Below are 11,996 nucleotides of genomic sequence, written 5' to 3' on the forward strand. Positions count from 1 at the left end.
ATCATCACTTAAAAATACAGCATACTTTGCTCTGAAACAATTTTTTGGATTTTTGTGCTTATAACACGACGGCGTGCTGAGAAGATAATGACTCGGTCTGTTTTATTTGATGAAGTCAGTAACATTCTACATCTTTACTTTGGATATCTGCAGCCCTCTGATTTTGCGTAAGGAGCGTTTTGTAACAAGTGTTTATCCTTATTTTGGATAGTTACCTCTCTTATCTGAGTGACTATGTTGGTGGGTGAGAAAGAGCTCACAAAACTAAAAGAACGAATTCGAAGACTTCGTCCGCATGTGGAGCACACTCTCCTTGAGCACGGCAGTGCCAAACTACACACGATCGCTGCGGCATCTGCAGCAAGCCGACGTCCTTGCACTGCCGTCGATCATCCTACACACAGTCTCGATTTTCGTCTATCGCAAAACTAAGAAAACCTTTGAGCACTTCAGTTGTTTCAAGCGGTGCAAGCAGAGGTAAGGTTGTGGCTCTGTTAACATAGTCAAACAGTACACTGTGACGGTGTCAACAAAATAGTATCTAGTTGGGGAAATTTTGCTGGTTCCGAGGGTGAGTGTCTTGAGAAATAAATTTATAGACGTGAAGAATACAATGTAGAATGTTAATGAAGTTTGTTTTATTTAAAAAGCTTTGAGAGTTTTCACGTAAAACATCTGTCGACATTACTTTTCAGTGCGTCCTCGTACGGTGGATGTCTGAGAAAATAAATACATTGATTAAAATAAGTGGTGACATGAGTGCTGTTAAGAGCACTAGGTTCAAAAAATTTTAACTGTATGCCAATTGCAGATTAATTTTAATGGCAGCTAGCGCGATTATATGAGTGGAGTATTAAATTTAATGGTGAGCATTTATGTAATTTTTAAGCATTGTCATTCTTCCTCTCTTAAGTACCTCGTCCTCCAGTAACACTGCCGATCGATAGCATGATCTGTTGTCCGTCCATGGTTTTTCAGAACATTGATTCAGTGCTGAACCCAAACTGCTGGTTTGAGTTATTTAGCCAGGTTAATCCTATGCGTCGTGGATCACATATTCCATTAATCTTTCAAAAAATGGTTCATATGGCTCTGAGCACTATGGGACTTAACATCTGAGCTCATCAGTCCCCTAGAACCTACAACTACTTAAACCTAAGTAACCTAAGGACATCACACACACCCATTTCCGGAGCAGGATTCGAACCTGCGACCGTAGCGGTCGCACGGTTCCAGACTGAAGCGCCTAGAAACGCTCGTCCAGACTGCCGGCCATTAATGTTTCCTTGAATTATTAATTTCAACAGGTTTTATTTGTTGTTGCGGAATTGCGCTACCAAAACAATCGAGTTCTGCTCTCTGGATGCTGTTGAGAATTTCTACATTTTCGTACCGCCGTACTTTTGACTAAATCTGTCGATGGTATCCTTAATATTTTTCCATACGATCGCATTTCAAATGCCTAATACAGTCCATGACTCAGCTCCATAGAGTAGGACACCGAACGTGTAACATCGAAGTAGTAGAGTGCGAATCCTAATGACTGCTCTGAAGGTTCTCAGCAGTCGCTACGGACTAAATGACTTCAGGGGACTCGGTTCATTGGCTACAAGTCTTTTAGTAATTCTGGAGATTTTCCTTTGGACTAAGTGCGAGGTAGTCCCTCGTTGCTTAGATCGTGCAGTTTTCAGACCGTTTGTGTTACTATGGCTACACTACTAACTGTGTGTCGACCACCGTATCAGTAGATATAATGAAACGGCGGCACTCTTTCGTTATGTCTTACAAGGAGATTTCTCCAGGGGTAGGATCGACTTTCTGTAACCATCTATACGGTTATGTAGGTTAAGCACCCAAGTATCACACAGTGCAGCCATTCATCCTGGTGGGTAGACGTTTTCGAGGAACTGACGAGAAAAGAAATTCGGAATTTTGTGTGAGACTCAATAACGTGAAGAAAGCCGAATGACCTAGGTAGGTTGTGAGGGTATTGGAAAGGATACTAGCTTCACATGCATGAGGTTGTGGGTTCGAATCTCACCAGAGGAAGAAATCTATGCTAGGTGTTTATCGAAGTGATATTGATAATCATTTTCATTCAACTGATGTAAATATATTTTTTTTTATTTCCGCTCCTCGGTCACGTGATTCAATAGTGATATGAACTTCTTCATTTGGTCTAATTTTTCTTCTTATCATCCATTTTCCACTGGAAATATTTGTTCGTGAACTTTTAATTATCTTCATGTACTAATTCCGATTTAATTTCTCCTATTTTTATGGCCCTGTGTTTTCGTTATTGTGTTCATTATATCGATTTCTCACATTGCTTGAATTTTGTTTTACTTAGAAAACCTTCTCTCATTCATATCATCATCTACCTTACATTTCCATAGTACACAAAGAATTTAGGTAATGTTTTAAATATTTGTATGTCGATTACCATGCAGAAAAAGGCACGTCTTGTAATGAAAAATACGTTTTTCACGTTAATGCACAGTCAATATAAATAGATTATTTCGTCTTTTGTTTTTTTAATTAATTTGTCGGAGTTTTGAAGTAATTGAATAGTCAAACAGATAGGTACAATAAAATACACATTCACAAAAATTCCGATTGGAAGAAGAATGATGCAAAGAAAAATGAAACAAATGGAAAAGTTCGTACGGTGATTAAAACGATGTGACAAAGGAATAGAACGAAAGAAATTACATTTAAAACAATAAATTGAGTAAAAATAGGCACCAAAGTCATTTCGATAAGGATTTTAAAAAATTTTACTGCACCTGACGAGGCATGGTTAAGCTTCTGTCCTAACCATTATGACACGCAACAAGACTATGGAATAAGACTTCCTTAACGCTATATAGCATGACGCAAAATTCCAAACTCTTCTGCGTCAGTTACTTGCAAACGGAGGCCCACCTGGATGCAGGGTCTGATACTGGGGGGTCTTGAGTTACACTACCGCTTATTTGGTTTCAAAAAGTCGACCCCACCGCTGGGGAGCTTTCCATGTTGGTTTTAAGAGTAACAAACTGCACATTTCGAAAGAACAGTAATGTCGCAGTCCAAAAGAAGCAACTAGCGGTGGCTCCTGCAAACTTAAAAGACGGCTCTAGTAAAGGCAAAAAAAAAAAAAAAAAAAAAAAAAATTACTGTAGCAAGTAACCTGGCAACGCTACACACACGTTTAACCAACAGAATAACAACGAAATAATAATAATACCAAGCAACAAACCTAGCAACCAATACAACTGGATACAGATCACAAGTATACACAACATTTCCTACCAGATGCCCAGATTTAAAATTTTTAACAGAACAACGACTAGCTGATCAGATCCGTGTAATAATCAGAATTAGAAAACATCAAACAACGAGAACAACAAATACTGGAACAAAATAATGCCCAATCAGAAGAAGAAGAAAATAATACAGTAATGGACTCACACATCCCAGAGCAAACAAACAAAGAACAACACGCATCAATTAAACAATCAGAGGAAAACGAAATCTTAAGACTGCCACCAGAACAAGTAAAAATAGAACACGAAGTGACACACATGTTAGATATAAAAGAAAAATTTCAGCTGACATATATAGAATACAAAGACACAAATACAGACATTAGACCATTCTTGCATACACCGCCAAATAACCCACAAGTCGAAACAACAATAAAAACTATCAACACAATCATACACAACAAAATAAATGGAAACACAACTATGGGAGAGTTACAACTACTGGTTTAAATAGGAGCACTCTCTACACTAAATTTACACACTAGACAGACATCAGAACCAACCAACACACAGAAGAAACCCACAAAACCTGCATGACAACACAGGCTACAGATCGGAATAGAAAAACTGAGAGAAGACATCAGACAGCTAACACAATTTCTAAGAAAAGAAATATCATATAAAAACCAAAAAGGTTAGGTAAAATCTAACAACAAGAAGCGATAGAGCAATTAGATGAAAAGAAGCAGAAATTAGAAGCATTGGCCAAACGACTTAGAACATACAAAAAAAGTGAGAATAGAAGGAAACAAAACCAAACATTCAACACAAACCAAAAGAAATTTTACCAGACAATAGATAACACACGCATTAAAATAGACAATCCACCAAACATAACAGACATGGAACACTTCTGGAACAACATATGGTCAAACCCGGTACAACATAAAAGACATGCACGGTGGATACAAGCGAAAACAGAGACATAAAAGATGATACCACAAATGCCTGAAGTGATAATTTTGCAACATGAAGCGACCAAAGCAATTAATTCTACACACAATAGGAAAACCACTGGAAAAGATAAAATAGCAAATTTCTGCCTAAAGAAGTTCACGTCAACACATTCACATCTAACTAAATAATTTAACAGTTACATTGCAGAGCCATACACATTCCCTGATACACATACACAAGGAATAACTTGTCTGAAACCTAAAGATCAAGCACACACAGCAAACCCAGCAAATTATTGCCCCATGACATGCCTACCAACAATATACTAAATATTAACTTCAGTCATTACACAGAAAATAACGATACATACAACACAGAACAAAATTATAAATGAAGAACAAAATGGCTGTTGCAAAGGAGCACGAGTATGTAAAGAGCACCTGATAATAGATGCAGAGGTAACATATCAAGCTAAAACTAAACAAAGGACGCTACACTACACATACATTGATTACTGAAAAGGTTTTGATAGTGTACCCCACTCATGGTTACTATAAATATTGGAAATATACAAAGTAGATCCTAAATTGATACAGTTCCTAAACATAGTAATGAAAAACGACACTTAATATACAAACAAATTCAAATAATATCACATCACAGCCAATACAGATTAAGCGTCGAATATACTAAGGAGACTCATTAAGTCCTTTCTGGTTCTGCCTTGCTCTGAACCCACTATCCAACATGCTAAATAATACAAATTATGGATACAATATTACTGGAACATACCCACACATGGATGATCTAAAACTACTGGCAGCAACAAATCAACAACTCAACCAATTACTAAAGATAACATAAGTATTCAGCAATTATATAAATATGGCTTTTGGAACAGACAAATGTAAGAAAAATAGCATAGACAAGGGAAAACACACTAAACAAGAAGATTACATATTGGATAACCACAGCGACTGCATAGAAGCGCTGGAATAATCAGATGCCTATAAATATCTAGGATGCAGACAAAAAATAGGAATACATAAGACAAATATTAAATTTAGGAGAGTATATTTTATGTTGTACAACTTCATGTGGTTGTCCCGTACCTCATATTGTCACATTATGACAGTTCACCTCTCCATGTAAATGGAGTGTTGCCTCGTCACTAAACACTAACTGTGGGAGAAAACAGCCATGCTCCACCTTGCCAAGAGTGAAATTACGGAACTTCACACGATGTTAGCACCCTCACGAACACCTCGCAGTAGCTGAATTTAATATTGTTTGATGCAGAAACGTCGACGCATAGACGCCAGACGGACATCGGGGGCGTGCTGAGCTGTCGAGCTGCACGGCGAACGGATTTCTGCGGACCCCTCGTGAAACTGTGGCGGATGCGTTCGACGTCTGTATCATTCACTCGGGGACAGCCCGGCGGTTTGCCTTTATGCAAACATTCTGTTTCTCTTAACGCTAGGATGCATGGTGCCGAAAACACACGTGAATGCATATGCAGGGCCTCCAAGGCCCTGACCTAATTTAAAATTTTCCTCTTTCCACATATTCATTCTTTGGAGTTAAATTTCGTTCTGTCAAATTTTTTGTCATATCGCAAGATTCCTAAGATACAGTGACAGGATCTGGTGGGCCTGATTAACATTTCTTTTATATAAAACTCTAAGAGTGAATTTTTATTAGTTACTTTCCTTTACAAACAACATATACAAATTATTTTATTAATTCACTTATAACTTGCAGTTTACATCTTAAAACACTTATTACAACCAATTTCTTCAATTAAAACATGTTCATTATTCACAGTATTATGTATATAGGCAATATTTTTACAAAAAGTTATTATTCATTGTTCACATAAAATTGCATCTTTCTTAGTTTTCAACATGTGACAAACAAGAAGCACAAAGAACGCCACTATGTTCCTTACAAAAGTTGGGTTTGCACTTAATGCATGTCATAGCACTTTTCCTGTGTTTCTTATATGGACAATAATTGCATCTTCTTCTTTTTCCTGAAACATGTAGTTGGTTTGGCAATATGACATCTTCGCATATCATCAACGATTTTCTTTGGAAGATTAGGGATCTGAATATGAAGTTCCATTAGAGGTCTTACCATTTCCTCTGCTAAACCTCTTAGGAACAAACGCCTTTTATTACTTCTTCCACTATGGTATGTCAGATGTTGGGCGGAAAATAAAATTTCAGTGGTCATTGCTGCGATGTCCATCATATTTATCCATAATGCAAATGGACATCTTCTCGTTCGTCTCTTGCAAGTGTAATAACGAATATTCTGGTCCATTTATCTACTCCACCCTTCGTAGAGTTATAGAAGTTTATTGCAACTGGTTTCTTTTTTGCATGAGTTTCATCAATGTTTCTGTCGTATTGCATTGTGCTAATGAGAACTATAGACTTCTTCTTATTGGGAAGATAACTCACCATTGTAATGACACCTATAAATGCAAACAAAGAGGAATGAACTGCTCTTGAGACAGATGGTTTCATCTCATTAGGAATTTCTGGTTTATTTTGTTTGATTGTTCCCACCACTGTAATTTGCTTCTGAAGCACACTAGTAAAGAAGTTGTCAACGGTAATATTTTTTGATGATCATTGAATGCTTTTAGCAAGATCTTTCACTACATTCAATCCAAGATTTTTCTGAATAAATTCATGGGGCTTCCTTCTCGTGTAAACAGTTCCCTCTAAAGCATATGATCACATAACAAAAATATTTTTATGCTACACTTGGCTGGTTCAGAGGGCATATACTGGGTGAAGCTGCATCTTCCACGGATTAGGACTAGCTGTTCGTCAACTGTGAGCGAATGATTGGGATTCATTCTATTTCTACACTTGTCAAGAAATAGTTCCCATACATAGCGAACTGCTGCGTCATCTGCAGATCGAGCTTCATGGGTACGCCTGTCATCAAATCTAATCATTCTCCTTATATCCTCGAATCTATTTACTGGCAAGGTAGCCTTCTATGTAGGATTTTCCTTTTCATCCTAGAATAATTCTCTAATAAGGACATCCCAAGTCTTCTCATCACCAGAAAGCAGTAAAAGACCAAGAAAACCCACCATTCCAGGAAGCAAAACGTTTTTCCACGTAAAGCAGCCACTCTTCTGCCTTCAATATTTGTGCAGATGATCATTTCCTTGGAGATGAAATAGTCCCAGGCATCCTTAGGTTTACAGGTATTCAAACCAAGGGCTGGACTAGGTGCCTTCTTTACGATGTTATGGACAGGCGTACGAAAAGTTGCAGGAGGATCTAATTTCCAAATCGCTCCATTCCGACTAATGTATGTGTGGTCTTCTATACCTTTTTGTGGTGGTGCTCCATTTTCAGACTCTGATGAAGTAATATTATCGGAAGGACTGCCATCTGCCTCAATATTCACATCTGCAGGTTCATTGGCTAATTCTTCACTACTTGCATCTTCAAATATATTTCCTTCCTCGCAAGAATCATCTTCTTCAGACCACTGAGCCACAACACTTCTAGAGCTTGCAGTTTTACTTAGAAACTCATGCCTGCGAACGTCACCCACCGACGTTGTGGAGCATCAAAGTCACAGGCGCCAGCTCCGGTAAATGTATGTATATGCAAGATGATCCGTGATTGTGTTACAAACTTCCTAGTATGATGGAAACAGACAAATGTATCGATTTGAGGTAAGGGCCCCTGTACCGGAAACAAACGTGTCGAAAGTTGTAAGTGAAAATCGTTATCCTGCCTCTGACAGTGGAATACGTGTACTGGTACTGTTGTTGCTAGGATTGTAGGGTAGGCAACGTTCAGAGGCGGCAGTATAGACCGAAACAAGAAAAAAAGTGCAGTAAACATGGACTCTAAACTGCATAATTCTGGAGCTGTAAGCACTTGTTCAATAGTGGAGATGGCTTTCACGCAAGCGATGATGAACAAGTGCTCATGGTTCATGATGTATGCATCTTACAGCCTATGTGTACTGCACATTGTTTTCTTCTTTCGTTCCATACCACCGCCTCTGCAAGTTTCCTGTCCTACATCCTAGCAACAACGATAACGTTACATGCTGTCAGAGGTAACAGAAAGGTTTTCTGTTATAATTTTCCGGTGCAAGGACATAATCACAAATGTACACATTTATCCATCTGCATCATCTTAGAAAGTTTGTAACATCTTCGTGGGATCCATCTATTTTTGTAGATGCCGGTTCCTATAACTTTGACGTTCTGTAGCATCGCAAGATGACGTTTTCAGAAGTAGATTCCTATGTAAAACTTGATCAGTTAAATCGCCTGTACAGTCCCGAGTAGTGTGAAACACCCTGCATATAGAATGAATAACATCAGGCAATGGACTAGAACGCTGTCTCACTCACTTCTCACATATTGCCTTACTTTTATGTCCTTCGACTTGTACAGCCTCTGTCTCATTTCTGGTGGAATTCTAAGTAATGTTTCTCTCGCTATATTTTATTCCTGGTTGCATCTTAAATTCAAACTGCACATTCTGGTCAACATTGTCAAAAGTTTCTGTATCTAAAGATGTTATAGATATGGGTTCTGTTCATTCCAAATGGATTTTCCTCTAGATCGGCTTCGGTAAGGTGCTCCCTTCCGCTCTAAATAGTTTGTAGCAGTATTTTCAGCAAGCAGTTATAATAGTGGTGGTTTCGCTGATCACGATTTGCCTTATGTAGCATTGGTGCTATTACGCTTCTCGTTTAGTGTGAGGATTTAGCGGGTATCTCAGCTGGCGTACTCGTTCAGGAGTGGAGCACTAAATCCCGGCAGAGTGAGTCGTCGCCAGCTCCGCTAGAGCCCTCTGGTAGCGAAGCCCTGCGCTACAGACAACTGACTGTGTGAGGGACCAGAAGCGACACCTAGCAGCGATGTGGTGAAAAGGAAATAATATTGCTAAAAGTTTATCCACGCCTTTTAGCATTTAGAATGGAGATATGGCACGGAATTTAATAGCAAAAGAAAACAGCTATAGTAGCAGTCTCTCTCTCGCAATGCAACAATAGTACAACAACAATAGACCAACTGAATCTGTAGAGGTAGTAATAAAATTTCTTTTCTGACCTGCAAGATACTTTTATATAAAGCTGAGCCTGAGAGGTTGTCATGAAACTACCAACAGAAATATTATATGAGACATGTAGACCTGTCAGTAAAATTCGTTTTTTTAAATGTTAACTGTTTAATTTAGCATTCAGCTGACATAAGACCAGGAGAATTATCCTGTATCATACAAACAAAGAGTTTATCTCATTAGTGACCTGTATCCTATCTTAATCTCATTTAGACACTTGAATAATTTGAAAAAAAGGCCTGTGTTCGTTTTGAAACTACAATTGCTGACAATATACACTTATAAATGGCACTGAGTGTGAACGGTTACGAAACGATTTCTGATACAGAATTTATTTATTATCGTATAATCAATCAGGATAATAAAAAGAAAAGGCAGACTGAGACACCTGAAAATATCTTGTGTGATGGTATTGATATAATATTTTGCATTTCTTTGACATTGAGATAATTTATTCAGTATTATAGCCAAACTTACTTTCATAATTACCTACAAGAAAATGAAAGCTGTTTTGGTATTTATCTTAGCAGCATTTAGCACAGAAAGGAAAATAAAACTTATTAGTTTTTTTAGTGAGGATTTCATTTCATTGTTGCAATCCTACAAATGTTCATGATACTATGCAGTTTCTTGCGACAGTGAGATGTCTTATGTAGAAAGTACCTGGAAAATATATGTAGATGTGGTCTGGTGAAGAAAGTGTGCGTATTGAAATTTAAAATAAGTGATTGCAGCAGCATAATGAGGTATATTTTGTAGTGAGGGAGTGAGCTCCACGTGGGATCCGAAGCACGGACCCCACGGGGGTGCCCGGCATGCGCCACATGCCAGGGCAGAGGTGGAGGCTAGTGTTCGGAAATCTGAAAATTCCAGCGCCGGCCGGGGATTGAACCCCGGCCCGGCTGGGGCGAATAGCCCCAGCCGAGGCGCTGGAACGTTCCAGACCCCCTTACCACTAGACCACCGGGGACCCCGGCCGTTTCCTGCTCTGAACTCGGTCTGGTAGTCCTGTCACACTTCCTGTTGTCGGCTGTGTTTACATTGGACGCTGAGTGGCATAGTGTAGCTGGCAACATTAGAACGCTGTGAGGGGGAAGTGTTTACCTCCGACTAGTAGCTGTCCCCCCTACCCAGGTGAAGTAGCTTTACAGTTACCAAAGACATTTGAAATCAGCCTTTGCGACTGTATGCAGTCGACGGTTGTTAATCGTTTGTTTCGACCTGTTCCCAAATGCCTGGAGAAAACCGAAGCAACTTCTTCACTAATCGAGGCGACTGTCATATGAAAACGACCCGCAGACATTCTATAATTACAAGTCAACGCCTAGCTTACACCAGATAATTCTGTCTGTTTCATCAGTTGTTTTAACAGTGCACGAAATACCACAGCATATTATTAATCCGTTGCAAATAAATTTCTGTGTGTGCAGTTCAGGTCTGGGCCGTAGAGTTTTCGTGAAAACGTCGGGATAAAATCGTAACATGTGTTTCATATTAATATGAAATTTAGTTAACAATATCTTTATTACAGTGGTCACACTCACAATTTTGGACTTTTCAGTGGCTGGGGTACGATATAGCCTTTGAGTACGTTATCGCGTTGCGCAATTTCTTCCTTTTTTTCCGACTCTGAGGGAGCTGTCACCTTCTCTCAGCGCTGCCCTATTTAGGCTTCTGGGAGGGCTTTTCTCACGTTTTCTGTAATTTAGAGCATATTTACAAGTCCTGAGACGAACTCTTCCTATGTGTCGTAGGTTTAAACTCAATATAGATTTTCGTTTATATTCCAGCGAATATTTTTATTTTCTGTTACTCCTAGCGGCGCTCCCTAAGCTGTTCATCGCAATGACACACAAATGAGAATCCTAGCTAACACCTTCACCAGTTTATAATTTTACATAAAGATGATTCCTAACAATGACCCGCATATGCCAATACAGGCAATAAGTGACAACCACGTGGACTTAACCTTTGTTTGCGCACTGTCAGTCTCGTAATTAATAGTGATTCAAATCTGACGCCATTTTGTCACATAAGGAACTTCGACCACGGAGAAAGTAGACGTTTTTCACTTTAGGATATTTTCCAGGAAGTTTCCGACATTCGTAAAACAGAAACGAGTTTCGACGCTGTGGAATGCAACGAGAAGTAGCAGGTAACGAATTGTTTCGGGATTCCACCATCCAAGCTGCAAACGATCATCGAGCGGAAAGATAATGTTGCTCATAAGTATTAAAAAGCGGGAGCAAGCAGACCGGACGAGGCGAAAGTTTATAGTATTGCCTTACTCAATGCAGGGTACAAAAGGTATTTGTCGGAACGCTAAGACATTTACGGTTAGTCTGGGAACAGAAGTCTCAGATACAAATAAGGAGTGACACGCTAGCTCCAAAGACATAAGGTTCTTTATGAGAAACTTAATTGACAAAAAGCAACCATTCGTGACAGTTGGTTCAGCATTGAAAAATGAATGAAGCTGAATTTATGTATTTTCGAACATTTGTGTGTACCTTCCGTTTCAAATACTAAAGCAAAAAAACATGTAAGAAAACTGGAAATACGTTAGTAAAAAAAAATCAGATTTTTCATCTAGAGTAAAGTCGAGTTAATTATTCGAACTTCGAATTGTGCAGACTCGATTGTAACGGTCCCTTGCGCTTCGAATTTTCTA

This window comes from Schistocerca gregaria, unplaced genomic scaffold (assembly GCF_023897955.1).
Source record: "Schistocerca gregaria isolate iqSchGreg1 unplaced genomic scaffold, iqSchGreg1.2 ptg000179l, whole genome shotgun sequence".
In the NCBI taxonomy this organism is placed as follows: Eukaryota; Metazoa; Arthropoda; class Insecta; order Orthoptera; family Acrididae; genus Schistocerca; species Schistocerca gregaria.